This window comes from Gossypium hirsutum, chromosome A03 (assembly GCF_007990345.1).
Source record: "Gossypium hirsutum isolate 1008001.06 chromosome A03, Gossypium_hirsutum_v2.1, whole genome shotgun sequence".
NCBI classification, from domain to species: domain Eukaryota; kingdom Viridiplantae; phylum Streptophyta; class Magnoliopsida; order Malvales; family Malvaceae; genus Gossypium; species Gossypium hirsutum.
Genome location: NC_053426.1, coordinates 22,728,563 through 22,736,050, shown reverse-complemented (window position 1 = coordinate 22,736,050; position 7,488 = coordinate 22,728,563).

Genomic DNA, 7,488 nt, shown 5'->3' with positions numbered 1-7,488 from the left:
CCGGAAAATAGGAACCTCGAATTACTAGGGACATTTCTTACACACTTTGTCGACAAGCACGTAACGACCCAAGGGATTTGACACCTAAAGTACGAACTCAGTAGACTCAATAGGTAAAGTCTTACTGGATGCTAAGGTTTCACATATATAAGAATGAGTAGAACCAGGGTCAATCAAAGCAATCACATTAGTATCAAAGAGAGTAAAAGTACCGGTAATAACATCTGGCGAGGAAGCATCATCGCGTGCGCGTATAGCGTAAGCTCTAGTAGGAGCACGAGCCTCAGATCTGGTTGTAGCATCTCTAGATCCTCTCTGACCGCCACTAGCATTGCCCGTATTTCTAGATGGTCTACCCCGAGCAATAGTAGCACCATGTTTCCCACTCTGATTTACGTTCTGTTCAGACAATCTCGGACAAACTTTAATAAAGTGGTCAGCTGATCCGCACTTGTAACAGGAGTGGTCATGGAATCTACAACTCCCCGAATGCCATTTACCACAATATTGACACTCCGTTCTGTCTCGACGATCATTTCCAACACTGGCGACCGAAGTGACTCGTGCACTCACAGGGGGTCAATCGCGATCTCGTCTAGAAAAACCCGAAGTGTATCTAGACCGGCCTAAGTCATCTCTAAATTTCTTCGATGACTGTTGGAAGGGCTTCCCCGAAGACCTCTTATGAAACTTCTTTGCTCCCACCTCAGCTTTTCTTTTCTCCATACTGAGCTCCTCGGCTTTGCAAGCTCGCTCGACAAGCACCACAAATTCTCGGATTTCCAAAATGCCAACATACAGCTTTATATCATCATTCAGTCCATCCTCGAAACGTTTACACATCACGGCTTCTGAAGAAATACATTCTCGAGCGTATCGGCTAAGCCTTACAAACTTTCGTTCATAGTCAGTAACCGACATGGAACCTTGTTTAAGTTCAAGAAATTCCTTCCGTTTTTGATCCATGAATCTCTGACTGATATACTTTTTCTGAAACTCGGTTTGGAAAAACTCCCAAGTTACTTGCTCTCTGGGCACAACAGAAGTCAACGTATTCCACCAATAGTAGGCAGAATCACGTAGCAACGAGATAGTACACTTTAGGCACTCATCGGGTGTGCAAGATAGCTCATCGAGTAACCGAATAGTGTTGTCCAACCAAAATTCAGCTTGCTCGGCATCATCGCTGTCCGTAGCTTTAAATTCAGTAGCCCCGTGTTTTCAGATTCTGTCAACTGGGGGCTTATTTGACCTTATTTGGTCAGTTGCCAGAGGTATTGTAGGTGCGGGGGTGGTATTAGTCGAGAATGGAGGTTGTGGAACAGCCGTATTAGTTCAAATGTATTGGTTGAACCAATCATTCATCACGCTATAAAAAGCTTGTCTAGCTTCATCGTTCAGATTACTAGCAATAGGTTGAGAGTCCGCCGACGCTGTCCCTTGCGCGGGAGCAGGCGCTACACTCTCAAGATCATTAGCTACCACTCGGTTGGGATCGGGATCCATTACTATAAATAAACACATTTTCAATTGTCAGAAATCACCACACTATCAAATAATCGCATAATGGCATGTATAGCTAGACCCAAACGTATTACGGTAGTCATAGAATCGACTAAACCGTGGCTCTGATACCAATAAAATTGTAACACCCCGTACCCGAGACCGTTTCCGGAGTCGAACACGAGGTGTTAACAGACTTATTTCATTGTAAAACACAGTTCATTTAAAATTTTCAGACAAGCTGGCTAACTGCGTCACTGTCACCTTAAAAATCATATATCGAGTTCCAAAACTCGAAAACAAGTTTCATAAATTTTTCCTGAAACTAGACTCATATTTCCATCTACAAATTTTTTTCTATAATTTTTGGTCGAGCCAATTAGTACAGTTTATTAGTTAAAGTCTCCCCTGTTTCAGGGTTCGACTGCTCTGACCTTCATGCATTACGACTTATATATCTTCCTGTACAGGGCTTAATTACTTATGCTGTTTGTTTCTAACGAAACTAGACTGAAAAATGAATCTATACATATATGGCATGACCTCTAATTATCTCTGGTTAATTTATAGTGAATTTCCAAAGTCAGATCAGGGGATCCAGAAATCGCTCTGGCCCTGTTCCACGAAAACTTAAATATCTCTTAAAATACGACTCATATGATCGTCTCGTTTCTTCCATGTGAAATTTGATTCATCAAGGTTAGATTACATAATTTATTCACTATTTAATTCCATTCCTACTATTTTTAGTGATATTTCTAATCCACACCACTGCTGCTGTCAGCATCTGTTTTTAAGGTAAACTTTACCTATTTCATGGTTTTCCATGAATCGACTAGAACTTGTCATACAAAGCACCAAAATGATCATGATTAACCATTCCAATGGCTAATCGTTACCAAACATTTCCATACCTCTCAATGAACAACATACAAAACGATTTTAATGCTATGCTCAAAGTATATATAAGCCATTTTCGCATGGCTATCCAAATTTATACAAAACCAAAGGGTACATGACCAACAACAAAAAGGGTAGTCCTATACATACCATTTTCAGAGTTCAACCAAAAGTGTACCAAAAGGGCTTTGATAGTGTGGACGACTTTGACTTTGACAATCCCAAGTCCGATAGCTAACGAACCAAAATCTATAAAACAGAGAATCAAAGAAACGGAGTAAGCATTTAATGCTTAGTAAGTTTTGAGCAATGAAATTAGGCACAATTGAAGTATAGCATTCATATGACTAAACGGATAATTTCATATACACACATTCTCAAAATCATACCTACTTCACATTACCAACCCTTATACTCATACATAAGAAATCAACTTAACCAAAAGCCGGAAGCTCATTAATCGACTGAGCGAATACTATTTCAAAGGAATCAATTAACCCAATGCATATACGAAACATACCTCATCGTTGGGATTTTACGAGCATATTAATTGAAATTATTATAGCAAAATCGCTCATTCCCAAACCAAGTACCTTCGGGATTTAACCGGATGTAGCTACTCGCTCAAATGCCTTCGGGACTTAGCCCGGATATAGTAACTCGCACCAATGCCTTCGGGACTTAGCCCGGACATAGTAACTCGCACAAATGCCTTCGGGACTTAGCTCGGATATAGTAACTCGCACAAATGCCTTCGGGACTTAGCCCGAAATTAGTCACTAGCACAAATGCCTTCGAGACTTAGCCCGGAATTAGTCACTAGCACGAATGCCTTCGTTATCATCCGAATATTCATGCACATATCAGTAAATCATGACACATCTTTATTTCATTTTCATAACTAGAATTCAAACACAAATCAATTATTAAGCATTCCCATTTTCGGCTCAATAGCCATATACAATCAGCATGATTTGGTTTGCTTTGTGACATGATCTCTATGCACATACGGCTACCCATCATACGTATAGACTAATTAACTCAACATATAACTCAAGTAGAATCATTATATCACCGTATATTTGTTATGATTATACGTCATGACTTAATCAAATCGTAAACTAAGTTTCATTACTCAAAAACTTACCTCGGATGTTGTCGAACGATTTCGACGGCTATTCGATCACTTTTTCCTTCCCTTTATCGGATTTAGTTCCCCTTTGCTCTTGAGCTTAATTTAACAAATAAATTGATTTAATCATTTGAACATCAAAAAGAGAAACTCAAGGTACTTAACCCATATATACATTAGACATTAGAGTCACATATATATGAAATCATGATTCAACTCAACATATTAGCCCACACTCTCTTTTAGCCGATTATCTAAGCCAAGATAAAAGCATCAATATGCTTGCATCTAACCGAATACATGCAACATCAATCTACCTCATGTGGCCGAATATGCATGTCTATGTTGAGGCCGATTCTATACTTAATACATTCTACAAATATGGTTACTTGTATTGACTAAATACCATTTTGTTTCAAGTTCAAAACTCTGCTAATACCCATATATACACTAGCAATCAAATATTAACATTTGTACTTCACCTTAATAGCTAGCTTAGCAAACCTTAATTTAACATATAATTGTTCATAACACAATTAAAGTATCCTCTCCATTCCATCAATTCAAAACACATACATTAACCTAATATCAATTAACTAAGCACTTTAACAATTTTTTCTTTAACTACACACATTCGGCAATGACAAAGACAATTTAACAAACCTTAAATTCAACTTATAACAACATATACTCAATATTCTAAGCATTTAACATCACTTCATCATGCTTTTACATCATGGCCGAATGCTCCTTTTAACCCATTTACCCTCACAAAGCATGAATTTCATCATCCAACTTACAAGCTTACAATCCCATGAATTTTAACCTCATAATATCTATCCAACTCTCACTCATTAGCTTCTATCATCAATCTCCAACAACACTAAATAAAAATATACTTCGTGGGTCTAAGGTAGAACCAAGAAAGGAACTCATAAATATCAAGATGTAAGCAACTACCATTGTTCATCTAGATTTAGCATGAAACAACAACCATCACCTTTATTAATCTCCATAGCCGAAAACCTTACTCATTCCACTCTCAAAATTTCAACATGGGTTACAAAAATAACTTAATATCTCACTCCATATCAACTAAAATTTCAAGAACTAGTATAAACTTTCTTACCTTAATATTGACCTAAGATAACCGAATGCTTCACTCCCTTCTTCCTCTTTTCATTTCGGCCAAGAAGAACCGATTTCTTCTTTTCTTTCTTCCTCAAGTCACGGCAATGGGGGGAAACATGGATGAGACAACTTTGTTTTCATCACCCCTCCCTTTTCATTACTTTATTACTAACCTTTTATTTTATTCTTTCTCCCATAAAACACTAACACCAAATGTTTATAATAGGCTTTAACTTATAGCATGGCCGGCCACCATCTTGTTCTTTGGTTAATTTGACATGCAAGTACAATTATTTTGCAACATGCATAAATAGGCCACTTTACATTTGCCTAGCACATTTCTAAATTTTCCCACATAAGTCCTATTTAATAAAATTCACTTACAATTAACAAAATTCCAATATGAAATTTTTATACATGCATACATACATATAATAAGCATCAACTATGACGGTTAATTATTTTTTTGACTCGGTTTAGTGGTCCCGAAACCATTTTCCGACTAGGGTCACTTTAGGGCTGTCACACTTTGAATGCATTGAAATGGTATAAAATGATGTGATTTAGGAATGCTTGTGGAGGTTGAGAAATGAGGCTTAAACCAAGCCTATTTTCACTCTACACAGACGAGCACACGGGCATGTGGCTCGACCGTGTGTGACACATGGCCTTGGTATACTGTCGTGTGTCCCCTAAGGTACCCTACAATTGTAAGTTAAGCCCAAACATGGCCAAAGCACATGGGTGTATGGCTAGCCATGTGGACCAAGTCAGATTCAACCACGGCCAAGACACACGGGAGTTGTAACGCCCCAATTTTCGAGAATTTTAAAAATGTTGGAAAAATTTAAAAATTCTATGTCCTGTTTGTTTGTCGTAGGATTAAGTACATTAGTGTGCCTCTAGAAGGCCCAAGCTTCAGGTAAAACCCGGTAGTTTTAATTAATTTTAATTCCATAAGAAAAAGGGGTTCTGGTTAATTGGGCTTTTAGGTATTAATTGTGTAAAATAAATCACAAGGAAGCATGTGGTAAAGTGGCTAAGTGACACCACTGGGAATGCTATAAGTGGCGTGTGGATGATTGGGAGGACCCAGGTTCAAGTCACAATGACAGCAAATAAGGGATTAATTTTTATGAATGGAAAAGGTAAGTAGTGGAACTAAAGTGAAAGTCTGTCAGGAGAGGATTTAGGAGTTGATAAGGGATAGGATTTAGGAGTAGATAAGGGAGGAAATCTAGGAGCTGATCAAGGAACAAGAGGTGGCCGGCCAAGGGACTTTAGCATGGGAATTTTGGCTAGGGTTAGTGCCAGTCTAAATTCGGCATTAGTGGTAAGTGGTGTCGTTTCCTGACCATTCTCTTCTTCTTTTCTTTTTCTCTTCTCTCCATCCACTTATTCTTTTCTTCTTCTTTTCCCCATAGTTGAATCCTTTAGCCACCCTACTCTATACCACCTTCCTTCCATTATTTTTAAGACTATAGCCGATTGCCTCAAATCTCGAAATCCCGAAAACTTGACTCCTTTTGTACCGATTTTTCCCTAGCCAAATCTCTTATTTTTCTCATCATCTTTGGCCAATTCTCTCAACCTCTAAACCCCAGGTTTCTATCGACAATACCACAAGTAAAAACCCTCATATTTTATCTTTCTCTACACTTTTGCAAAAAGCCGAAACTCCCACACTATCTTAGGGACATAGCCGAATACTGAGATCACTGAGGTCTCAAATTTTGTTATCGTTTGAGGGCTTAGAACTGCATCAGAATCAAGTAGGAACTAAGGGGGAACGTTGACTGGAAGAATCGGTGGTAAGTCTTTCCAACTTAGTCTATCTTGCATATTTTAAGAAAAGCCGGAATCCCTAAAAGGTTAGGGAGGTTGTCATTTTTTGGACTTGTAGCCCTAAGGGGTTGTGATAATAGTATTATTTTGGTAATAGTGTGATTAAGAGGCTATTGATCAAGGGCTTGGACAAGTGGAACGAACAGATCTGGATCGAGACACTATTTTCGGCAAAGGTAGGAATGCTAAGGCCTAAGGTGTTGTTGGCCGAATATGGTAAGAAGTTAATATGTAGTTCGTTTCGGTAGTAAGATTAATGTGGTAGTATTATAATTGTAGGAATTTCCTGCGTGGATCTCTTCAGCAAATCGTCATAAAACAGGTGTGTAACTGACACCCTCTCATAGACTAGATCGGCAAAAGCCAAAAAGTCAAAACGTCGGAAAGTTGGTATCTTGGGAATATGCGAGTGTGCGAATGCTCGTAAGATAGTTGGGTTTGAATTTTTGGTATTCTGAAGGTAATAAACTGCAGTACGTGTGATTTTGTACATTTTGATAATGTGGGCTTAATGGGCCAAAAATCGGGTTCATGGGCCAACGGGCTCAATTTGGTAAGTATGCGCGGTAATTATTCTGATAGTACGTAAATGGATAGGATATGCATGAAAACCCTAGAAGTAGCTAAATCACTACAATACCCTTATATATGGAAAATTACCATGATACCCTTAGGTGTAAATGACCAATATGCCCCTAGGGTTAATTTTGTCTGAAAAGCATGTTGATTTAAATCTGTATGATGTATGCCATGAATGAATATTTGTTGCTTGGGGACATGGGTTATATTTTGGAGGAAGCGTCCTGGTGGTTATGCCACAATTATCTGATCTGGCGGCTCTGCCACATATATCTGTTCTAGTGGTTCTGCCACGATTATCTGTATCTGGTGACTCTGTCACATTATCTGTTCTGGCAGCCATGCTACATAATTCTGTGGCGTGTAGCGGTTGGGTGGGTCGAATAGTCTCCCTACAT